This window comes from Oryctolagus cuniculus, chromosome 1 (assembly GCF_051225735.1).
Source record: "Oryctolagus cuniculus isolate XC-2025 breed Fujian yellow rabbit chromosome 1, ASM5122573v1, whole genome shotgun sequence".
Classification (NCBI taxonomy): Eukaryota; Metazoa; Chordata; class Mammalia; order Lagomorpha; family Leporidae; genus Oryctolagus; species Oryctolagus cuniculus.
Genome location: NC_142867.1, coordinates 92,389,389 through 92,416,318, shown reverse-complemented (window position 1 = coordinate 92,416,318; position 26,930 = coordinate 92,389,389).

Below are 26,930 nucleotides of genomic sequence, written 5' to 3'. Positions count from 1 at the left end.
GCTTGGAGTTCTTGTGAAAGGGCTGACTCTAATTCAGTAAGTCCTATGTGGCCCAAGGCATATCTAACAAGCTCCCAAGCGATGCCAATGCTGCTACTCTGTGGACTGCATTCTGAGTAGAGAAGGTCCACAATTATGACAACTTTCTAATTAAGGACTACCACAAAACTTCCCGTTGTCGTGGATTAATGAATCAAGAAGAGAGGCAGATGGTATTTTAAATGATGCAGTTCTTGTAAATGAAGACCAAGTGGTGTCATAGCTTGCTAGATGAAGAAAGATCTAGCAATGGTTCTAATAAAAAAGAAGATGGTGAAAGATTGAAACATCACATAGAACAAAGTAGTATAGGCATGTCAATTTTGAGATTTATAGTAATCAAGACAAAGTTGTTTCTGCAAAAACAATCACTCATTCCATTAAATTTATAATATTTGATGACATTAATTTTGTGCTTCTCTTTAATTTGTCCATTTGGTTTTATAATTATATAATTCTATAAACATGAGGGCTTATACTTAATGTTATTTTTCTACCTTGTTATTTAAAAAAACAACTTAAATAGAGTCCAGGTACATGAGAGTACATTTATTCATTTATGTATACTGCACATGTCTGAAAATACTAGCTAAGCCTACTGGCTTTTGCTCCTTTTGTGACTTCTACTGGAGGGCCCTGCACTACCCTTGCCAACCTCACCACGCTGTCATGTTTACCTTAACAAACAGCTACTCTTCTTGACCCGTGATCAACTTTATACTACAACTGTGTCTTGACCCAATTTCTTTCACAATGTCTGGAAAGCTCTGTCACACATTTGAATCCACATGTTTTACTTTACTATCTCTTCTAGCCCAAGGACAAAAGCATTAGCTTACTTTTAATTGCTTGATTCATCATACCTGCTCAATTAATGTTTTCTGAAAGAATGAATGGAGGTAAAATTTGCTCCTTCCTGAGACAAAAAGAGTGTATCTACTTACTATGTGTTCACATTTGTAAGTCGAAACTCATAAAAGTATAAAATAATTGTAATATTATTCTACACTTAATTTGACTCCAATATGGGAATTCAAAAGCCTTGCTTGTCTCCTAGAGAATCTGCTGAAAAGTCTGTATTCTCTCTAGTTTCCAGAAGCCTGCTTGTTGAGGTTAAAACTTAGAGAATTTTCAAATGATGCAAAAAGAACACTATGATTACATTTTGGTGGTGTATCACCAGAACTAAAAATAGGATGGAAAGACTGAAAATCTCTAATTGACCCACCAGCCCGAGTATGGTTAAACATTATGGATGAGCTGGAATTGCGGCTAACTTTTAACTGTCAGTTATGCAGAGTGAGTTCTGCATGAGTCTGTTGAGTCTTCTGGCCAAACTTCCTGGTATTTTGGCTTTTTTGTTCAATTTTGGTTACACCTTCACTGGGGCTAGATGAAGGAGTGAGTTCAGTTTGCCTTTGAGAACAGGACAAAACCTGAAATACAACAATACTTTAAAAAGTTTGTGGAAAATAGAGTTAAAATTTTGGTATGAAATGAGACTGATTTTCTGTCCTAGAGGTAGGAAGTACACTGATTTCTAACAAGGAAGACCCTCTTTGAATTAAGCAGGATGATGTGCAGCATGGGGCTAGAATTGGGGTTGGGAATATAAAGCCGGAGGCCAGAAATGTGTTCAATCCAGTTCTCCCCTTGATGTACAAATATGGCTGTTGTATTGTGTAAATACTGTTTGAAAGAATGACTTTAATGGAACACAACCCAGCTGGCAAGGTACAGATTTAGATGTTTTTTCTTTTTTTTATTAAGATTTATTTATTTATTTATTTATTTGAAAGAGTACACAGAGAGAGGTAGAGACAGAGAGAGAGAGACAGGGAGAGAGAGATCTTCCAGCCACTGATACACTCCCCAAATGGCAGCAGCAGCCCAGGCTAGGCCAGGCCAAAGCCAGGAGTCAGGACCTTCCTCTGGATTTCCTACGCTAGTGCAGGGGCCTAAGCACTTGGACCATCTTCTGCTGCTTTCCCAGATGCATTAGCAAGGAACTGAATCTGAAGTGGAGCAGCCAGTCAAACCAGTACCCATATGGGATGCTGGCATCATAGGCAGTGGCTTTACAGGCTGTGCCACAATGCCAGCCCCCAGATTTAGATTTTTATTTTATATTGTTAGCTGCTTACATTTTTCATTATGAGGACAAGGTTCTCTTCACCCTAGAAGCCACAAAGTCCTGTACAATTCAGTGGTTTGGGAAGGTAATTAATTCATTTACGGCTTCAATCAAGCGTTTCTCTACTTAGAATACAATCTAGGAAGTGAATTTTTTTCCCAACCCCTCAGACTTGCTTCAGGGTTACTGATTTTACTCTGTAGTATTGTCAAACTGCACTTCATGTTCATCATGATGTTCCTCTCTCTGGACCCCTCTTTCTAGAATGCCCATCTTTATCCAAGAAAAAATAATTTTTTGAAACAATTCCTAGTAATCTTTAGCATTGAAGAAGGTTTGAGATCTGTCCATAGGCCAGTCTGTATGTGTACTATTACTAATAATGCTAGACCTACAGTGGCTCCATCCCCACTAAGAGTTATCCATTTTCTCTTCTGGCATTGCTTTCTCCCTGCACCAAGATTCATGGGATATATTACACACAGTCTATTTCTTGAGCAGATATCAATAGGGAAGGAACAGATAAATGTATACATGTGGAATCTTAAGTTTGTGGTACAATGGGAAATTTTTTTTTTATCAGAAGTCAAAATACATGGTTGCAAACCCTCCTTCTCCGTACAGCCAGGTAGAAAAATTTCTTTTGTATATTTTATAAATCAGGAGGCTTCCACATTTGACCATTCTACTTATGACTGTACTACTGATCAGTTTGTATGCCTACTCTCTCATCCAATCTCATACAATGTATGTTCAAATTGTCATCATATTGAATGAACTAAATTAAACATGACATTCTTGTTATCGCACCCATATGGACCATTCTGTTATACACATAGGACCTTGGTGCAAAATCTCAGGCCTTTTTCTGTTTGGTAAGGAGGAAAACACACAAACTAAAACCAGATTTGTCCTATTTATTTTCTGATGTGTCAGAAAATTATCCACCTCTGTGTCAGAGAGGAATAGTTATTTAGCATTGCTTTTCTTTTTTCAGTCTAACATTGTACTTATAAAGGAGTTGAGTTAACCCTCCAAACTTCATCTATCCCCAATGTCTTTGCTCTACCTGTGCACAGTGTTCATCCCTAAATGGACTCCTATCCTGGGAATCCCATTTTTGAGACAGCTATCTAAACCACAATCTGCATTCTGAACATCTTAGATGCCTACGCAGTAACCACAGCAGTTTGTTTATCCCATGTTTCAACAGGGACAAATGTAGTCACTAATTTTTGCCTTTTAAGGTAACAACTCAATACTTGAGTTGTGGGGAGGGAGGGCAGATGGCATCATAGTCACAGAAGAAACAAAACTACAAAATTATGATTTGTGTACAACACAATTTTCTCTGTTCTTTGAATATTCATACTGAAGACGGAAAAGTTTATACAACATTCTTTAAAGGAATAGGAACATTTCCATGGAAATCTACCTAAACCACTGATATTTGAGGCAGTTTTTGAAACTTTATCATGTAACATGGTTCATCAAAGCTTAATTTGTATAGTCTTTATTCTGTGTTACTGCACAGAAATTCAAGGCAAACCACTGGAGGAAAGTGCCACCCTTATTTTTGGTTACGTACCATATGGAGTATAATTGGAATTCATGTCATGAGTACAGTCATAGTTAGCAAAGGACCCTGTATGGCACAGTCCTGACTACATTTTCTGTCACCAGTTTCTCTCATGATTATTACCAAGGTAGTCTTGGGATGGGGGTGGCACGAAATTTTTGGAGAGTGATCATTATATCTTATATGTCTACAAATCTTTATATTTCACATACGTCATCTCATTTAACCCTCTCTGTAAGTCAGAACCCTTTCAGTTGCAAGTAACAGAAACCAACTTGAACTCGTTTGGACTTTAGTGGGGAATTCTTTGTGACATTAAAGGCTTAACTAAAACTTCAGGGGTAGCTCTAACTTTAGACATGGCATGATTAAGTTGTTTTTTTTTTTCAATCTCTAACTCTATACCTAACTCAGCTCAGCTTTCCTCTCTAATCAACTGAGAATAAAATACAAAGCTGCTTACCTTTGTCATCACTTATTTCTTAGTGGTTGCCAACCTAGAGAAGGAGAGATGCTATCCTCAAAGAAGGATTCCAATTGGCCCTTTGTGGATTATGTGTCCAAATCTGGAACTAATCACAGTGGAGAGAAGGTTGGAATATTCTGATTGGCCAGGTCTGTGTCATGTGCTAAACCTTGTGGTCAGGAAACTTGTGAGGCTCTCCTTATTCATTATTTATCAGTACTGAATAATCAGTACTTCTGTATAAATATATCATTTTAATAACAATTACACAAATGCTGAGAAGGGAAAGTAGGAATATACAGTTGTAAGACTATTATATATAAAATCTTATAATATTACCTAAAGGGATATTGTGATAACTTCAAGGCTCATAATGTAAATTCTACAACCAATAAAATAACAAAGAATTATAGCTAATAAGACAGTAAATAAATACATCAATAATGGCTAGCACCATGAATCTGAACAGTTTTAATAATGCCAAAGTCTTTGGCTCCACCCATGATTATTGAGTTAACTTTGTGTTGCTGAGGCACAACCATACTTTGTAGTTAAGGGCAGGGAGGTGCAGTTTCCAGAGGATGAAAGAATTGCTGACAATTTAACAGGAATAAATGTTCACTGTGTTATGATAAACTCTAGGAGAGGTATTGGTTTTCCATATATTAGAGTCTCAGAAAGATTGGCTTGCCAGAACTCATATAGGTAGCAAATAGCTAATCTAAGTCTAATCCATTTTGCCCTTTTTGCTGATCTTCAGGTAGGAGAAAACATAACTACCTAAAAAAATACTTCTTTCTGTATGACAGGGACATGCAAATATGCATACAACATTAAGAGTAGTTGATTGTACTTCATGACCTGTGAAGAAATTTAGAATATTTTGCAAGCGGTTGCAAATGACAACACATGGTCATTTTAAATATAGTACTGCATGGTAAGAAAGAAATGCCAATATTTTAAAAAATTTGCTACATGTTTTTTCCTTAGTGTAAATAGTATTCTCTAAAAATAATTATGATCTCTGGTTTTACCATTGATATCATATGGAAATAAATTTGAGAAACAACACTATCTTAAAAAATAAATCTTCTTAATAATAGCTCAATGTGCTTTAGAAATATTATTGTCTTGATCTTACTTTTCCTTAAGTATCATTCCGGGATGCTTAAGTGGGGTTACAAAGAAAATTAGGCCAAAATGACACAGGACAAAGGATAGAATCAGGTAAGGAAGGCAGCTTTTTTGGTAAAAGGAGAGTTTCAGACAAGCTGATGTTAGGTGAAGCTGGGGTCCAGGATACCAGATGCAGGAGTAACAAAGGCCAAGCAGTGTCTGGGCAGAGTGCACACCTAATTTGTAATGTCTGCTCCTACAGATAAGAAGAACCCAGTGGATAGTTCTTCCATAACTCCTAGAATCTCCAAAGCCCAATTATCAACAAATATTTATTCAAATTGAACATATTTACTATTGGATAATCTTATCAGCAACTTTTCTTCTTTTATTTCCTAACAAGCTTCAGATGCATCAAGGTACCGTCTTGAGAAATCTAGTTGGAAGTTAAAAATGAAAACTGGAAGGAAGTTTTGTAAAGGAAATAATGGGTAGGAACACCAGTATTAGAATGGTCCAAGAAAAAAAAATGTACACCCCCTAATGTGGGTTTACAATGTTGATTGTAAAGAAAAATGAGATAAACTTTATGGAAAATCTTATTAAATAAACAAACCAAGAGAAATTGTAGGCATATAGTTTTAGGGAAACAAATTCATGTGTATCATGTGTCATGAGGTCTAATTGAGACCAAAACTTAGAAATATTCCACAAGCAATAAAAGCATTTTAACCACATAATAAAGATGCTTCTCAAAATGATAACCTCATGTTTAAAATAGCCTTACAGTTTTCTTTTACTGTGAAGATTAGACAATGCTTTTGGTGTTAAGGAAAACACACATGTGAGAATGTGCTACACATATTTAAACTAAATAAACACTGTTTTTAAAATTGGTTGGGGAAAAAGTACACTGACCCTCTGTTGTCTGCAGAGATTTGACCATGGCTATAACTTTATATTTGGCAATAAAAAGCAGATGTGTTGATTTAAACATTTTCAAATGCTTCCCCATGAATTTAACTTAATTTAAAGGAGTAGATATTTATACTAACTTTAGTTATTTTATTCCTTGTTCAACAGTCTTTCCAGTATATTTCTGAAATATTTTACTATTTATTAGCTTATCATAGTCTATGCCAAGCTTTCTTGTATAAATCAGAAAAATTTTTGTTTTCAAGGTCAGAAAGGAGAAGAAACAACAGTGGCAGGGCTTTAAAAAGTTTATTGTCTCATCCTTGGATTCCATTAAAACCAGAGAGTTATTTGCTGCCGTAAGCCACACTCTACAGTCAGGCTGCTAGGTACTGGCTGACAAATGCGCAAGAGTGGTATGTCTGGAAAAGAGCCCAAAGGGAAAGCATCAGCAATGGGATGCCGACAGACCTGCTCACCTGTAGGTCAGTGTGTTGCCTCCACTTATAACCCTTCAACTCGCCCATTTTCATGATAGGAAAGAAGACTCCTGGCCCCTTCACATTTATATTTATTTGTATCAATCACTGTGGACTTAGAAAAATAGACTCTCTCAGGCTCCTTGGTAATACACATTTTTGAAAATAAAGAAGCTTCTTTATTTTTCCTAGACATAAAGGAAGAATTTACTGAAGAAGATTTTTGTAGAACCAGGTACTCTATTAACCAACTAAGAACTACACCAAGAAAATTGCAATTAATTATGCAAAACTGGAAAATGTTCCAAGTTTACAACTCCTAAATGATCATGTGGACACTAGCTTGATTTCCAACATGGACAGAAACGTATGTGGAAACTCACAGTGAACGCTCCTTCAGCAGTTGAAGCAACTATTTTAAAAACAAGGGCCTACTAGTTTTTCACAAGTGAACTTAACACCTACTGCTATCAACTAAATCTTAGAGCAGTTATAAACTCGTTTCTTTCTTGCCTTGTGTGGTGGGTAGGCCTTTGACTCAATTATTATTCTGGACTCTACAGTAGATTAACATAGAGACTAGGATCAAGGAAAATGATGCTTTGTTTCTGGATGTGTGTGTTTGGTTATCTCTTTGTACTTCCATTTCCCCACCCATAAAAAAACATTTTAACTTTTCATGGCAGGTAACCAGTTTAAATCTCTTTTAGGGCTTAGACTAAAGGAGCTGTACACATTTTTTTTTAATCACTTTTATGGGCTTTGCCATTTGGCACTCTTTAATTTTAGCAAATTTCATGAGCGTTTAAATGTAATAATGCATTTCATGTAATAATAACACTTAATTATTATCTACTATTTATCCAATGATCTCATGGTAGCTTGTAAACACTAATTAATTCAGATTTACAAAACTCTGTGAAGTTCCAAGTACAATGGCCATGTTGCATTTGCCCACTTATTTCTTTAAATGCTACTTTGAAGTTGGAATATTTAATTAGCAATTATAACCATGTTGTTATCTGGTAAACATGAAATAGACTCATTTTGATCTTTTTCCCATGATTTTCAAACAAAATTTTTATACGTGATTTCTGGAAGGAACCAGAGATAAATTTGATTAAGTGATTTTGACTTAGGGTTGAAACTACATCCTTAGGAATATTTGGAGGAACAAGAAAGCTGTATTGACATTATCATTCTTTTGAGAATGAGACAGCTCATTATTCCACTACAGCATTCTCCACAGTGGTTTGCCTATAAGGTTCAAACCTTGGCCCTCATAAATTTATGCTGTGAGTTCACAAAGATTTTCTCATGGACCTGGCTCCTCTTTTTCACACTTTCTCTGATGCTCTGTTTTAAGCTTCTATCTCAAATTTAAAGTGTAGACTGTGTTATGGTACAGAGCTATGGGCTGGCAATGCAGAGGATTAAGTTCTTCTAAGTATGTGATTTAGACAATGTATGTCATCTCTTTAAGTTTTCCTTATGAAGGGCAGGAAAAATAAGACACATCACGCTGTCCCTCAACATGGTGGCCAGGATAAAGTGAGATCATATGTATATGCCTTGTTCATCTTCTTTAAACAAATATTTATTGAATGCCTATCATGTGCCAGTTTCTATTCAGAGGGCCAAGAATATAGCAGTAAATGAACAAATGAAAGAAGGAAGGAAAGGAGGGAGGGAGGAAGGGAGGAATGTAAGGAGGAAGGAAAACTGTTGTCATGGAGCTTACAATCTTCTGGGCATGGTGAGATAAAGAATTGCAAATATATAATATGTTTGATAGTGCTGCTGTTTAAATGTCTCTTCAAAACTCCTGTGTGTCCCCTCTCCCGTCACAGGACTAATGCTGTAATCAGAGGGTGGATTTAGCCCCCTTGTTTCCTTTGCCTTTCAGCCGTCTGTTACGTGAGAGCATAGCATTCCTCCCTTCCAGAGGATGCAGCATTGAAGGTGTCATGTAGGAATCAGAATCCTCAAACCTGCTGGCACCTGCATACTGGGCTTCCCAGCCTCCAGAGCTAATCCATTTGTGTTCATTTTCTGCTACCCAGTCTGCGGTTAGAGCAGCACACAATTGATGATAAGCATTATGGAGAATCCTGGATTGGTACAGGTTTGTTCTGCAACTATGAGCTGGGTGGTCTTGGGAAAACTATCTGACCTTACTACACCTCCATTTCTTAAGCTATGAAATGGGAAAAATATACTCTTCACATGTTCCAGTTGTTTTGAGAATTTATAACTATCTTATCACAAATAGTCCACTTTGCTCTTCTAGCAGGATTTAGCAAGTTCTGCTCAATTTACAGTCACTATGATCACCAAAAACAGAAAGATGTCTTATGACACACAGCTACTAATCTTGGAAGTGAGGTTTAACCCCAGGCAGTCTGATTTAAGGTTTCTGCATTTAGCAATTGTCTGCATTACCTCCCACCAGTAATTATAGCTGAGATGTTCACATATGTAATCTCATTTAATTCACATAAGAACTCTATAAAGTAGAAAACATTACTGTTTCCATTTCACAGGCTCCTCCTTTGAGCTCCTGAGACCCCATCACCAACCGGGCAGCATTCCCTCCTGAGATCTGAGTTCCCGCTCTGTGGGGCCTCTCCCACAAGCTTCAGGTGCTAATTCTTCCCACCTTTTCTCTTTGCACTTCTTGTGATTGAGGTGACAGGACTTCTTACAGTTGCCAGACATACTACTTTTTTTTTTTTTTAAGGGAAAGGGTTTACTGGGGGAGCCCTACAGACCAGAGGGAAGGGGTGAAGAAGGACGAAGGAGAAGGAGAGCGTAAGACAGAGATCAATAGAGAGAGTGAGAGACAGAGAGAGAGATCAGGAGACGGAGAGAAAGAGAGCCACGTGTTCAGGAACACGTCCTCTTAAAACTGTGAATTATGTAGTAATCATAAAAAATCACTAAATCAGCTGAACTATCACTATGTGTCATGTTTGAACAATTTTTTTACTTCAAGGTAAACAGTCAATCTGAAAATGACTCATAAACTCATAGAACCTCTAGGTTGGAAGGGATGATGAATGTCCTAAAGAAAACAATGAAAGAGCATATAACACCAAATTAGGATAAAGGTTCATCTCTTGACTCTTGCCTTAATATTCTTGCCACCTAGGACTACCCCATACTCTTGTCCATATGTTATTGTTCAGTTTTGTACCTCACTTTGAAAGTTACACATAGCAGTGCTATTACCTTTGCTTTTAATTTTCATCCTTAGTGCTAATATAAAATATATTAATGATGTTTATAATTTGATAAGTAGTTAAATATTCAATCTGCTAAATATTGCAAGATCCTCAGGGCCATCCATTTCTTGGCTACTCTGAATAGTGAGTGCTATGATGAATGTGAATGTGCAAACCTCTCCTTGAGATCCTGCCTTGAATTCTTTTCCCTATATACCTAAAAGGTGGAATCATATCATATGGCAGTTCTATTTTTTATTTTTTGAGGACTTGAAACCCAATTTGTTTTCCATAATGGCTGCATTAGTTTACATTCCCACCAGCACTGTATAAGGGTTGCCTCTTCTCCATAGCCTCAGTAACACTTATTCTCACAATGAATATGAAGTAATATCTCATTGTTGGTTTTGATTTGCATTTCTCTTATAATCAGTGATGTTGAGTATCTTTTCCTTATGCTTGTTGGCTGTTTATATATATTCTTGGAGAATTGCCTATTCAGGTCCTTTACCCATTTTTATTGGGTCATTTGTTGTTATTGAGTCACAGGAATTTCATATACATTTTGGCTACTAGTCTTATCAGAAATATGATTTTCAAATATTTTCTGCCAATCTATAGGTTAATTTTTAATATTTTGATTTTTTTTCTTTGATGCTCAGAAGCTTTTATGTCTATGTAGGCCTATTTGTATATATTAGTGTTTTTGTCTATGCTTTTGGTGTCATGTCCAAGAAATCATTGCCTATTCCAAGACTTTAATTTCTATGTTTTCTTCTAGAAATTTTACAGTGTCAGCCTTTAATACATTTTGAGCTCACTTTTGCATATGTTGCAAGAGTCCAATTTAATTCTTTTGCATGTGGACTTCCACTTTTGCCAGCACCATTTTTAAAAAAACTGCCCTTTTTCCATTTTGGCCCCTTTGTCAAAAATCATTTGACAATATGCATAAGGCTTATTTATGGGCCCTCTGTTTTGTTTCATTGGTCTATATGTCTGTATTTCTGCTAGTAACAAATATTTTTTAAAAATTATTTAAATGGAAGGATGAGTGTGGTAATGGGAGAGAGCGCACTTCCATCCACTGCTTTACTCCCCACACTCCCCAGGGCCAAACCAGGAGTCAGGAACTTGATTCACGTGTCCCACATGGGTGGCAGCAACCCAATTACTTGAACTATCACCCTAGGTACTCTGATATGAGACAGGGGACACCTAACTACTAGGTTAAGTGCCCACCACCCCACCACCTTGATTACCTTTGCTTTGTAGTATGCATTGAAATGAGGAAGTATGAGACTTCTTATTTTGTTCTTTTACAGGATTGTTTTGGATATTCTTGTATCAGATATTTTATAGATCATTCTTCAGTTTGAGTTTTACATTTCTTTATGGCTGTATTTTGTGCACTTTAAGGAGGAATATCATAAAAGTGATGTCAGTTTCTTTTCAGAGCATCATCTACTGTCGATTAGCTCATTTCTGATAATGTTAGCTTGGATCACTTGATTAAGGTAGTATCCACCAGATTTTAGGAGACAAAATTTGACAATTCATTTTCTTTTTCTCTCATCAAAACCATGACTTCTCTTTGTAGATTTTACTACATAAATATATTTCTTGAATTCATCTGTTTTTCCTTTGTGTCTTTCATTCATTCACTGATATTTTACTGCCCCAAACATGCTATGCGATTCTTTAAGAACAGTTTCTTGGAGGCTGGCATTGGTTATGCCAGCATCCCATATAGGTACTGGATCACGTCCCAGCTGCTCCATTACCAATCCAGTTCCCTGATAATGCACCTGGAAAAGCAGTGAAAGATAGTCCAAGTGCTTGGGGCCCTGCCACCCATGTGGGAGGCCCAGAAGAAGCTCCTGGGTTCTGGCTTCAGCCTGGTCCAGCACTAGCCATTGTAATCAATTGGGGAGTGAACCAGTGGATAGAAGATCTCCCACTCTCCCCCACCCAGTAACTCTTGACTTTCAAATAAATAAATAAATGATTAAAAAAAAAAAGAACAGTTTTGGGGCCAGTGCTGTGGCATAGCTGGTAAAGCCACCGCCTGCAATACCAGCATCCCATATGGATGCTGGTTCGAGTCCCAGCTGCTCCACTTCCAATCCAGCTCTCTGCTATGGCTTGGGAAAGCAGTGGAAGATGGCCCAAGTCCTTGGGCTCCTGCACCAACATGGGAGACCTGGAAGAAACTCACATTCTCTCTCTCTCTCTGCCTCTCTGTAACTCTATCAAATAAATAAATCATTAAAAAAATAAAAGAACAGTTTCTCACTGTCTTGATCTTCTGACACCCACTCTTTCTCTAATCTCAGATGAAACCTCAAGCCTCCCCTGCCCTATCAAGACAGATCAAGCCCCTTGTTTTATACTTTTGTGGCATCCTGTGCCTTTCATTTATAGAGTTCACTTCTATGGTAAATTTAGATTTATTTGTGTGATTTTTATATCAATACGTACCTATTCAATAGTTAGCAAGCTCTATGGCAGCAGAAATCACTACTAGCTTTTGTGCTAGCACCAAGTATTTGGCTTACAGCAGTCATAAATACTGGTCTAATAATCCTAATAATAACCACATAAATTCTGAGTGCTTACTGTTTGTGAGTAACTCTGCTAAGTTATCATCATCTCTGTATCATCTCAGAAAAGCAAATGTGAATGAAACATAGTTCATGGAAGCAATATCATTTGAATGTCATTGATTTTTACTGTTGTACAATTTTTGTAAATTATTTATGTCTTTGCTTTTGATAACCTATTAGTTAAAATACATCATCTTAGTATCTAGATACATACTTCTTTGTATAATTGTAAATTTATAAAAGTCAAACCTCATGAAGAATTTTAATTAATTGTTGGTTTTAATTCTGATTCTTTTCTGGTGATAGCAGAACCAGAGTATGTAAACATTGAGAATTGTATGAATTCACAATGGAAGAAGACTAGTCTCTGTACTTTTAAGTGAATGAAGATGGAGCAAGAAAGAAGCCACTCCTAAAATAATCATAATATAATTCAAATGTAGTTTGTGCTTTTTAAAAATTACCCACCGGTATCAATTGGCTGAATCCTCTTCTGAGGTCTCTGAAGCCCATCACCAGTGGCAGATATTCTTTGGGTTTAGCTGTTGTGACTGTGGCTTTATCTGCTAAAGGCCAGAAGTAGAAACTTTGATTTGTAAAGAACAGACTAGCTTTACTCGACTTGTTTTTTTAATTACACATTGGATGTATTTTGAGATCTTCAGGAGCATCTATGAGAGTCATTTTGCTGCTTTCAAATTTGTTTGCAGCAGTTTCCATTGACTTGAAACTTAATTAAAGGTGCCTGAATTTAGGGAATAAGAAGTTATTTTTAGTTCATGTTACATCATGAGGATAAATAGAGAAAGTGTGCTCAAATACCTATAATTTATAAAATCAAAAAGAAGTGTGTCTAGAATATAAAATTTTAAACCTTAGAGTATGGGATAAAGACTTGCTGACTGAATTTTTCCCGACTAGAAATAAAATGGGTAACCTCTGGTTTTATAGAGAGCCGTTTGGCCATCCACACAAACTAACAGCTGCCTGAATTTTCATATTCTTAAAATATGGCATGATTTTGGAATCTGGCTTAACTTCCTTGTCCTTTTATGAAAGACTAAGAAGAGTTTGGCAATAACAGGGCATAGTTCTGGGTTCTGGGGACCAAAATTTTCTTTACGATGTTTGTATGAACTAGTTTATGATACTAGAAGAAACATATATATTTTTTATTTATGAACTCTACTGAATAAAATTTTATGATTAGACAGAAGATGGAGAATGCTGAAGCACAGCCAATTGGTTCAAAACAAGATACTGTAACTCAGTTCCTGACAGCAGTAAACTAAGCAGCTTCTTTATGACAGACCAAAGAAAAGATCCTTAAAAAAAAAAAAAGCAGCAGCATAGTTTGCCATATTTGATTTACAGAGTTAAGAAAAGTTGAAACACTGGTATTGTTTCCTATCATAAAAGCAGAGTAATAAACATGTTATAAAAAACACAGAGAAGCAAAAATAAACAAATGCACATATTTCATATACCTTTCCCATCCCTTTACACACACACACACACACACACAAAATCTCTGTTACTTTTTGAGAGCAAAACAAAAAAAAAAAACAACTGTACACAGTGTATATTTAAGTGTTTTTGTCATTTACATTGTTTCACTGATCTCTTTCTATAATTTAAAATATTCACCTGTAAGATTTGCTTAAAAAGTAATTTTTAGAGAGGCTAAATCCTTTCATCTATTTTTCTAACTAGCTAACCATATATATGTATATATATACATATATATATTTAGAGAGAGTCAGGTTTTGCATTACATTTTGAAAATGAGTATAATGACCTGACTTCATTAGAAAGGGGACTGTAGCCAGCAAGATCTCAGCTGCATAGCTCCCAGGCCCTTACGCAAGTTCTGCAGCACATCCCCAAATGCCACTGCATTGGCTACAAAGGAACCCACAATATTATCACATCATCATTTATCTCACATAGCCACTACTCTTAAGCATCATGTTGCTCCAAGTATTTTCCTATCAAATATAACACCACAAACAATATTTTTATAGGGCATTTTATGAGTATGTTTTTGATTGATTTTGGGAGTGATTGTCTAAAAGTAGAATTCCTGGGTCAAAGGTTATGTATTTTTAAAAAATTTTTTTTAAAAGTTTTATTTATTGGCCAGCGCCACGGCTCACTAGGCTAATCCTCCGCCTGCGATGTCGGCACCCCGGGTTCTAGTCCCGGTTGGGGCGCTGGATTCTGTCCCGGTTGCTCCTCTTCCAGTCCAGCTCTCTGCTGTGGCCCGGGAGTGCAGTGGAGGATGGCCCAAGTGCTTGGGCCCTGCACCCGTGTGGGAGACCAGGAGGAAGCTCCTGGCTCCTGGCTTCGGATCAGCGCAGCCTTTTCCGGTTTTTTTCTCCTTTTCCTTTTTCGTTGGGGGATGAACCAACAAAAAATGAAGACCTTTCTCTCTGTCTCTCTCTCTCTCTCACTGTCTAACTCTGCCTGTCAAAAATAAATGAATAAATAAATGATTTTTTAAATGTTTTATTTATTTATTTGAAAGGCAGAGTTACAGAGAGAGAGATCTTCCATCTGCAGGTTTACACCCAAAATGGCTGCCAATGATTGGAGCTTAGCTGATAACGAAGCTAGGATCTAGGAGTTTCTTCCTGACCTCCCATGTGGGTGCAGGGGCCCAGGCACTTGGGCCATCTTCCGCTGCTTTCCCAGGCACGTTAGCAGGGAGCCAGGTAGGAAATGGAGTAGCCAGAACTTGAACCAGCGCCCATATGAGATGTCAGCATTGTAAGCAGCAGCTTAACCCAGTACGCCACAGCACCAGCTGCAAAAAAGTTATGTATTTTTAAAATATGTTTAATGTTGATTGCCAGATTTTCCCCAAATGATTTTTTGAAAAAGCAACATACAGGGAAGTATTGTGTAGCAGGGTAAGTTGCTAATTTGGACACCCACATCTCCCAGCTGAGTGCCTGAGTTCAAGTTCTGTCTCTGCTTCTGATCCAGTTTCCTGCTAATGCACTTGGGAGGTAGCAGATAATGGCGCAAGTGCTCAGGTCCCTGCCATCCACATGATAGGCCTGGCTGCAGTTTCTGGCTCCTGGATTCAGCCAGAACCACCAATGGCTGTTGAGGATATTTGTGGGGGAAGGGGGAGAACTAGCAGATGAAAGATTCCTCTCTCTCTTTCTCTTTCTCTGTCACTCTGCCTTTTAAATAAATAAATCTTTTTTAAAAAAAAGATTTATTTATTTGAAAGAGTTACAGAGAGAGGTAGATGTTGTGGCCCCAGATGGCCACAACAGCCGGAGCTGCGCTGATCCGAAGCCAGGAGCCAGGAGCTTCTTCTGGTTTTCCCATGCGGGTGCAGGGGCCCAAGGACTTGGGCCATCCTCCACTGTTACCCCAGGCCATAGCAGAGAGCTGGATAGGAAGAGGAGCAGCCAGGACTAGAACCGGCACCCATATGGGATGCTGGCACTTCAGGCCAGGGCTTTAATCTGCTGCGCCACAGCACTGGCCCCAAATAAAAAAGTCTTTTAAAAATTCAATGTAGTATCCCAATAATAATTGAGAATTTGATTGTACTGGAACATTGTGAAAACGTCACTGGACCTTTGGAAAGGAATGAAGTATTGATACATGTTAGACTATAGACGAACCTTAGTGTTAGTCAGAAAAGAACACATGTTGTATGATTTCATTTGTATGAAATGTTCAAGTCTGGCAAATTCATAGAGACAGAAAATATATTAGTAGTTGCCAGGGCCTGGGGAACCAGGAGAGGGAGGTGGTGGGGAGGAGGGAAGTGAGGGTGATTGTTTTGAATATGGGGCTTCTTTGGGGGACATTGAAAATGTTCTAAAATTAGACAATGGTGATGGTCACACAGTTCTGTGAATATACTGAAAGTTTATTGAAAAGCTTAAGAGAGTGTGTTATTTCAATAAAGATGTTATTAAATATACTTTAATGGAAAACTTCAGAATGCAAGGAAATAACATAAGTATACTGATTTTGTTTTTGACAGATAGACAGTGAGAGAGAGACAGAGAGAAAGGTCTTCCTTCCGTTGATTCACCCCCGAAATGGCCGCTACAGCTAGCGCTGCGCCGATCCGAAGCCAAGAGCCAGGTGCTTCTTAAGTATACTGATTTGCCTTCAATTATTACAGACACTGTAGTCTTCTTTTACCATATGAATTAGTTATTTATATTTCTTTGTGAGTTGTTTGTCATATCATTCACTCTTTTTCCTTAGGAGTATTCATCCTTTTCTTAATTTTCGTTTTTTCTTATCAAATAAGATAATAATGCCTAGCTTTTAACATGACTTTCTAAATAAAAAATATCTTAAGGGTATTTACACTGTTTCAAATTTAATATTCTGGGCCTTGTCATAGCTGTTTAATATCAGTGAGATGCTAGAATAGAATCTTAATAACTAAATTTAACTCTAGAATAGCAGTGATTTTTTGATAATTTTCTGGGAGATGAAAAGCAGAAGATATTGATTCTAGCTCAATTAATTTCAGTGTTACAGGTAATCACAACCTGCAGCAGCTGGCATTTGCTCAACCCCCAAATTAAATGAGATGTGAAATGATGCTCCTGGAAGAAGTCAACCCGGCAAGTACCCTAACAATATCTATTAGTTTATAATATACTTTGGAAAATTAGTGTAGAAAATAATTGGTGGCATTAAATAGAAAATGTCATTTATCGCAGTCACATTTAATTCATTACTTAAGGTAAATTAATCATGGACAAAGATTCATGATTATTCTTATTATTGAAAAAAATGTTCACTGAATAGAGTTATCAACTAAAAAGAGCACTCTACCAAAGTGCTGTTTTGAAGCACTGTCCATGGATTCTAAAACTTCATCAATTGTAGCAAACATCATTAATGCTTTAAAATAAACACTACTACATGAAATGTATACATCAATTGTGAAATTAATCACAGTTGTAGAGCTGCCAAATCATAAAATGTAAATCCTGTATTGTGAATATGTGGTGATGTTGGCCGGCGCCGTGGCTCACTAGGCTAATCCTCCGCCTTGCAGCACCAGCACACCGGGTTCTAGTCCCGGTTGCCCCTCTTCCAGGCCAGCTCTCTGCTGTGGCCAGGGAGTGCAGTGGAGGATGGCCCAAGTGCTTGGGCCCTGCACCCCATGGGAGACCAGGAGAAGTACCTGGCTCCTGCCATCGGATCAGCACGGTACGCTGGCCGCAGCGGGCCAGCCGTGGCGGCCATTGGAGGGTGAACCAACGGCAAAGGAAGACCTTTCTCTCTGTCTCTCTCTCTCACTGTCCACTCTGCCTATCAAAAAAATATATATATGTGTATATATATATATGTGTGTGTGTGGTTATGCCATACTTAACGTCAAGGCTGAACATTCAGTTACTGGGAGATTTTGGCTCCCTGAATTTTTTTTTTGATGTTCATATATATATAACTGTATAGACACACACACATGGAGATATATGTGTATAGCTAGATTTTCTGTTTTTGTGTATTTTTTGGGTGGATGGGTGGGTGATTTTCTTTCTTGCTTGCTTACCCTGAAAGAACTTTAAATCCTTTCATCTCTTAATGTATAAACGTTTGTTTTTAACATTGGAGGCCAGAAAATGGCTTGTCACACACAAACATTGGTTATAACTCAGGGAAGAATCGATTTTCAGAGACCATACTATAATCTATATTGTGAACTTTACTATCTGGCCAAGACAATGCCTCCATCCAAGAGCTAATTAAACATAAGTTATTACTCCTTGCACTTCATCCTGCTCAGAGCTTCTGGGATATAAAGCTGAATAAGACCATTTTTGTTGTTTCTGCTCTCATGGAGCTTTTTAATAAAATTGTTCTTATTTTACTTGGGAGGTTGGGAGAGATTGAGGAGATAAGACAAATACAGGAGGGTCTGGTGTTACCACTTCTGTTCCTTTGAACAGGTGAGAAAAGGGATAGTCTCTTGGCATCATAGTTCAAGTCAAAGATCTAAAGTACCACATCAAAACTGTGACTAAATATTTTATTATATGCTAGACATTTTCAAAGAGTAAATTTTAGGTGCTGTTACTACACACACATGCACACACACAGAAGGGTAACTAAACAAGATGGCTATGTTAATTTGTTGAGGTGGTAACTATTTTGTAGTGTATAACTATGGAAAAGCATCATGCTGTGTATCTTCAATACACACCAAAAAAATAATAATAATAATAAAGTTGGATAGAGAGAGAGAGAGAGACAAGCGATAGGAACTTTTGGAACTGAAGAGTATAGGGGAGGAGGCCAGTGCTAGAGTAGGGAGCTGCTGGAGAGGGTACAGTGTGTGGACTTCTAGGTCAGGAGCAGTTCAACAATCTCTGGTTCCCATGAGAGCAGAGACAGCCTTTGCAGTGGGAAAACTGATGAGGCATCACAGCGTAAACAAACAAGCTTCTCGAAGAAGAATGGGTCACATGTGAGAGCGCAGAGCAGCAGGAGCAGGCAGGACCTGGAGAAAGTCCTGTGGAGATGCAGGGAGCTGCTTCCTGGAGAGCAGCGAGGATCCTATAGAGAGTTTGTAAATAAACACTTTTTTTTTTCAGCCTCAGCTAAAAATGTGTTTATTTAACACCTTTCATCTAAGGCCCTAAGAATGTTTTACTGACATTTACATCTATAGTTTGCCTGTGTTCTGTCAGACAGGAATACAAATGGAATGTTTTTGTAATCTGTCCCTTGTCCCAAAGTTCCGCTGAATTTATTTCCCTCATGAGAGAGGTGATATGGACTCAAGCGTTGTGTTAACAATAGTAAGACAACAATAAACAGAATGAAATTGGAGAGTCTTTCTAATCCTGAGTTGCATAAAATGTTAGACTGTGAGCAGGTTGGGTAACATCTAAAATGAGAAGAACAAGTTGTATATGGGGATGCATGAGGTTATGCTAAAAGTTATTAAGATTGTACCTTTACTGCACATGGCATTTCATGGCAATGGTACAAGATATTCATGCATAATTACTACATAGTTTAGTTTTTACAGCGGTGAAATGAATATGGAATAAAGTGAGGCATGAATATCCAACACGAGAATTTGCTCAGTTCTCTTTGGAAAGAGTTTTATCCCAGACTTCTTGTATTTCTTCTACTTGTTTGCTTTCTGTTTTGATTTAATTATTCTTGCTACTTCTCAGAAACATCTCAGCTTACAGATAATGCAGGAGTTTTAACGCATTTCTTAGGAATGGAAAATAGCTAATTAATAATAATAAATAGATTAATAATAATAAAGTATATGAGTCTTGAACTGTACATAAAGTCCATTTCTTATATATAATTTCTAATCTTTCTATAATAAATATGTTTATTGATTTCTAATACTATAAATACTATGAACTAGAAAATTGAGACCAAAAGACAGAAAAATAGCACTGATGAAAGAATTCGTTCATAATTTTGTTGTTGATCAAATATCTTTCCTATAAAGAGCATAATCTCATTTAAGAGAAATGTCTCATATAAAAATACATTCTTGAACTGTCAGGACATTGGAAAATAACGGGTGGTACCAGAACAGCAGGAAATAGCAGATGGGATAAAGCAAAGGGAGAGGGCAAACATAGGAAACTCTACTGGCAGCAGACAAGTAGAAGGGTCCAAGTGCATGCCCACAGGAGGCATGAAAGACATGGAACTCGATAGTGTTTCAGAAACAATTGTTAACCTTACTTCTTTTGTGAGAAAACTGCTATCCAGAAAGCTAAGAGATTTGCCCAAGTCACAGAGCTTTCTCTGTGCCTCAGCCTTGAGCTTTCTCATCCCCAGATAGAAAATCATTCTCATGCATCATGTTTCCACCTGATCTCAACTTGTGACAGGAACCCCTTTCTCAAACTAACATTCGCTAACAAACCTGAACCTCTTCTCTTTTCCTGTCACAAAGGAGAAGAAACATAAGAAAAGTCTAAGAAACCTATAAATGACTCAAATACCCCCAATCTCTCCTTTATTTCTTTTGTTCTTAATGGTTCGGCCCTTTAGCAATCTCTTATTATTATTATTATTATTATTTTTAATCTTAGCTTGTTCTTCCTGTAGGAAGAAACATTGAATTGTGATTTATTGTATGGAATCCCATTACCTCAGTTTGAATCTTAAACTCTAGAAATTACTGTGACCTTCAGTTTACTTTGTGCCTCAGTTTCTCTACCTGAAAAACATGATGAGAAATAGCACTGACCTCCCGTTTTAGTTTGAGCTGCTGTCATAATGTACCATTGTCTTGGTGGCTTAGCAATAACAGACGTTTATTTTTCACAGTTCTGCACGCTGGCAGTCTGACCTCAGGGTGCCAACATGGAGGGCCTGCTTCTGGGTTGCATATTGCCCTCTTCAGAAAGTGAGTAAGAGATCTCTCTGTGTCCTCTTTTATAAGGGAGCTAATTGCATTCATGGGGGCTTCACACTCAGGATCTAATTTTGCCCCCAAACTGTACCTACTAATGCCATCTAAGGGGTATCGGAACTTCAATATATGAATTTGTGGGGCAGCACAGGCATAAACATTCAATCCACTAAATGTCCCATCATAGTTCAGAGGAATAAACATTTTTAACTCAAATGTTTACAACAGGATTGACCCTTGGAATGCTCAATAAGTATTAGTGATTATTTTTAAGAATTTAACCCTAATACTTGGAATGCTGTTACATCTTCCACAAGTGACCAATTCACCTTTCTCATATCAGCTCCTCTGAAAGGAATTCCAACTCCCATATGCCGCCTTGGACAAATACTCTTGTACTCCTTTGAGACTTATATATGCATCTTTAAGAGAAGTTACATCAAGTAAGGTCACCAGAAAAAATATCAAAGTCATAATTTAAAACCTAAAATGTGGTGCCACTCTGTTTAAGAACCATCACTAAATTTGGTAGATGTGAATGGGAAAAATATATTTATTTATTCATGTTATTCTTTTATTTTTTAAAGACACTCAGGACAGAAATTTCAAGTACCCTAACATATTTTCTAGGCTTCTAAAGGGTGGAGAAAGTCAGCTCTTCAATAGGGCTCTTAGTTAAGGAATTCCTGAATTTGCAAAGTTAAACCTTAGTCTGGTGGTAGTGGTTGTAATGGCAGGGAGTGCTTGGAGAGTTAATGTTGCTTGCTTTTAGAGACCAAATTGAGGGTAAGTGGACAGTCCTGTTTGCAGGCATCTAGGATAAGGGGGAAATCAAAGGTTTTTGGGGTAGGTGTAATGTGAGCAATATTATGACACTAAGTACATTCATATGATGTAAGATAAATGCACACAGATGCTACATATTAGTGATGCATGTGTGTGAATGAAAGAGAGGATCTAAGTCTATCACTGGATTGATGTTGAATGGTGAGTTCCCTAATATCACTAATACACCTTTTGATAAGACAAAGCTGAGTTTATTGTTTGCCATGGTAAGGAAGCACACCGCATCAATAGAGCTTTGGTACTGTCTTAATGCAGGGAAAACAAGTTCAGAACTTATTGAGAATTGGACGTTTGGCCCAACGTGAGGTGTGCACAGAATAGTAAAAAGATCTATAAATGGAGTGAATTCAACCCAAGTAGGAACTCAGACATAGAGATTTCTAGGACATTTAATCGCCATCCTCAGAATTCTTGAAAGACTGGAAGAGACACAGGGTTGAATATTGAATGTAAATGAATATATTTGTGCTGAGGCATTTTATCTTCATATTCAACCATAAATTTCCCACTTCATCACTTGCAAAGATCAAAAATGCCTTTTCAATTATCAGACCCAATGCATTCTACTCAGGCGTTCCTATGATTGCTACCTTTATTGCTGTTACTCTGATAGCAGCAGTATTCCCTCTGCTTCTCATCTGAGTCTCTGCTGTGGTCCCCAGTTGGTCTCCTTTCTCTTTCTTTAAATTTTTTGTTAATACAAAGAGAAGAGATTGTATGCCTTCCATAGGTAGAGTTCCAGAGACAACCACACTTCTTTCCCTCCCCTGTTCCCTCCCATTCCTCTTCTCCCTCCCCTCTTTTTATCAGATTTTGCAAAGCCGTTATTTTAATCCACTCTATATTCAGACTTAATTCACCATTAATCATAATATTCAACAAGTAAAAAGTGGGAAGACCACAGTTCCACAGCAGTATAAGCAAGGGCTAAAAACGACCATCACATCCCAGTGGCTTTCTCTTTCATCATCAGACAATTCCATAACTAGAAAAGGCCCTCTACTCCTTCTAGGAAACTATTCAGTGCTTAAATTGGCATCTGTGACACTCACGTTCGACCCTTGGCCCTTAGGTATCTTTCCAGCCTTCTCACTTGGGAAGCTCTCTTCCTGCACCCCATGTTCCCGCTTCACAGGACATCCCAGCTCCCTTTGCTTGGAAAGCACAGTCCTACACTTTCCCCTCACCTGGCTAATGACACTGATCTTTCAACACTCTACTCAAGAGTTCCTTCTCTGATGTCTGACTTGATAGTACAGTGACAGAATCAGGGTGAGATATTCAAAATGGTTAATTTAACAACTGATATAGCATCAGCGCTAACCAATCAAAACAGTTAGTATATGGAAGCAACCTGATGTTCAAAGTAACATGTCAGTCCGCAGTAGTTTTGACCATCCCTCTGCAATGTCTTCCCTGAAACCGGCATACATATTCTTTCTCCTGTTTTTACCCAAGGCCTGCTTCCCTCCAGTGTGTAAGCCTCATGACAGCGCAGACTGCGTGTACTCATCTCCAGAACCTAGCCTCTATGAAGGCATAGAATTTCTCAATATTTGTTGATGATAAAAGTAAGAGATATCAGAAGGGGCTGATGGAGGGCTTGACCAAAAATACCCTGAAGATTATTCAAACATCTTAGGAGATGAGAAACATGAATATGGAAAAGGTTGGCTGTTTTGCCTGTGTTCCCACAGCTCGTATGTGGATTTCAAAGCAAGATTGCTTATCTCATTCTTGGAGTTAGTGATGTGCTCTGGGTAGAATTAAGAGACTGTGGCTGTAAGGGCTGTCGTCACCACTGACTTCTTTGCTCAGCACACGCCAGCATTCTGACCTGAGAATCTAGATCTGCACTCACCCACTCAGCCCACCCAGTTCTTCCGTCATTCTTTCGTTCTTTTGTTTCTTCATGTCTTCCTCCTTCTGGCTTTTCTTCCTTCCTGTCTTAAATAATCTTTGAAACATTAAATTCATGTTTCAACATTTTTTTAAAGATTTATTTATTATTTGTTTCAAAGGGAGAGTTACAGAGAGAGAAGGAATAACAGAGAAAGACAGATCTTCCATCCACTGGTTCACTGCCCAATCAGGCCAAAGCCAGGAGCGAGAACTTCCATACAGGTCTCCCACATGGGTGGCAGAAGCCCAAGGACTTGGGCTGTATACCCCTGCTTTCCCATATGCATTAGCATGGAGCTGGATTGGACATGGAACACTGGGGACTGGAACTGGCTTCCATAATGGGATGCTGACAATGTAGGTGGCAGTTTAACCTACCACGCCACAATACCAACTCTTGGACATATATTTTAAAAAAAACCACAGGAACTCAAATGTATGCATACTGAGGTTTATAGCAGCATTGTTCACAGTAGCTAGAAGGTAGAAATAACCCAATGTCCATCACCAATGAATCAATAAAATGAATACCTATGAAGGAATGATATTCAGCGATGACAAATAAAATTCTGATATATGCTACAGAATAGATGAATCTTGAAAAAATTATGTAAAGCAAAATAGGACTGACAAAAAAGGACAAATATTGTATGATTCCAATTATATACAGTACCTAGAAAAGGCAAATTCACAGAGAGAGAGAGTAGAGGTTATCAGAGACTAAGGGGAAGCAGGTATGGGCAGTTATTTAACAAACACAGAGTATATGTTTGGGATAATTGAAAGTTTCTGGAAATAGTAGTCATGATTACACAAGATTATGAATGTACTTAACATCATTTGATTGTATACCTTAATGGCAAAATTATAAATTTTGTGTATCTTTTATGACAATTAATAATACTAAAAGGCCCATAGCAAAAATTAGCAGCCTCCTGCCAGTACCTTTAAGTTCCATTCCTTAGAGGTAACCACTTTTACTCTGTTTTCCTCTGATATTTGTCTCTGTATTTCTAAATATTTCTATTTCTTAGTTTATCAGTCTTTCACATAACTATGTATTTCCTGTTATAGCAAGTGAGGACTTGGCTTTTACTCTCCTCATTTCAGAACCCCATCCTTTCAAAATTATTTTTTGTTTCTTGTGTGTGTGTGTGTGTGTGTGTGTGTGTGTATTTTTGCCACTGTTTTTCATGTTAGAACTTGAATTCTGCTTTAAAAGTACCAACATCATGTGTTATTGGGGTGACCATTAGCCCCAGGTGCCCAGTGAGTGTAGAAGTGTTCCAGGCTACTTTGTTTCTTACCGAGTACCCTTGACCCTAGTTGGGCTGCATCACTGTCCTGAGTACCAACTCACTTGTGTGAAGCCCAGGCAGAACACCAAGCTCAGAACAATTCTCTGTCTTTCATGGCTATACTCTAATCTATATACTTCCAACTGCTGGCTCTGCCTGAGGTCTTAAACAGACTGATCTCTTAGACTCTGACACAGCATCCTGTATGGGTTCCGTTGGTTCCAGTACCTGGAATTCTTTGCTGTTGTGGTCTACTAGCCAGAATGAATCTCCATGAATATGGACAGTAGATAGAATCAAGAACAAAGTCACCATCACTGTTACTCTGTCATTAGGGTTATTGCTTATCCAGCCCTCGTTTCCCTAGTGCTGTGTGCCTTCCCACTGCAATATGACTCTGAACTTCCACAGTAACTCATAGTGAAGCCTTCCTACTTTTATGACAGGAAAACCTTTGGAACTAAGCCAAAATAAAGCAACACAAAACAAAACACCCTGCTTTCCCAGAGATCCAGGGGGTAAAACTGAGAACATGGGCTAGCCTGGGGACAGAATTATATATCACAAGAGGACATGATACCCTGATGGTTAGGCTCCTGAAGGAAGTCATTGATTAGAATAGGAAATAAATAGGCAATATGTAGAAGAAACAAATAGGCAGAAGTTCTGAATTTGAGTTCTTCCCCTGACCTCCTAAAACCTCACGTTTTCTCACTGTAAAATAGTGATTGTGATAACATCTATCATATTTTCCTCACAGGGTCACTATTAAGAGCAAATGGAATGATGTATGTGAAAATGTTGTGGCAGTGGCTCTCAATTGGGGAGCAAGAAGTGCAGGTTTCTATCTTTTTTTTTAAAATTTATTATATTTGTTTGAAAGGAAGAGTGAAACAGAGAAGGGGGTGCAGAGAAAGAGAGAGAGAGAATCTTCCATCTGCTGGTTTACCCCCAAAATGGCTGTAATGGCCAGGGCTGGGCTAGGCTGAAGGCAGGAGCCTGAAACACTATCCAGGTCTCTGACATGAGTTGCAGGGGCCCAAGAACTTGGGCCATCTTCTGCTGCTTTCCCAAGCCATTAGCAGAGAGCTGGAGGGAAATGGAGCAGCTGGGATTCAATGCATTGCTCCCATGTGGGACACCTGTGATGCAAAGGGTGGCTTAACCTGCTGCACAACAACACAGGCCTTCAAATGTCCTTCTTGTAGAAAATGCCCCACAGGTGTGGATGGTGTTTGACATAGCAGTTAAGACACGTCTTGGAGTCCAGCATTATATTTTGGACTACTTGTTCGGAGTCCCTACTTGGCTGTTGGTTTCAGCTTACAGCTATTGTGCCTCTTTCCACTCACATAGAAGACCTGGAGTGAGTTGTGGTTTCCTGGCTTCAGCCTGGCACAGGCCAGGCTCCTTCAGGGATGTGGAGAGGGACTCATCAGATGAGAGACTTCTCTTTCTCTCTCTCTCTTTGTCACTGTTTCGTCTCTTTTTAAAATAAATCAATGGCCAGCGCCGCGGCTCACTAAGCTAATCCTCCGCCTTGCGGCGCCGGCACACTGGGTTCTAGTCCCGGTCGGGGCGCTGGATTCTGTCCCAGTTGCCCCTCTTCCAGGCCAGCTCTCTGCTATGGCCTGGGAGTGCAGTGGAGGATGGCCCAACTGCTTGGGCCCTGCACCCCATGGGAGACCAGGATAAGTACCTGGCTCCTGCCACCGGATCAGCGCAGCGCGCTGGCTGCGGCAGCCATTGGAGGGTGAACCAACGGCAAAGGAAAACCTTTCTCTCTGTCTCTCTCTCTTACTGTCCACTCTGCCTGTCAAAAAATAAAAATAGATAAATCAATAAATCAATAAAAATTCTAAAAATAAATGAATATGGCTCCTCTTACTGGCTGTGTACTTCATGACTCTGTCATGTAAAATGTTATGTAA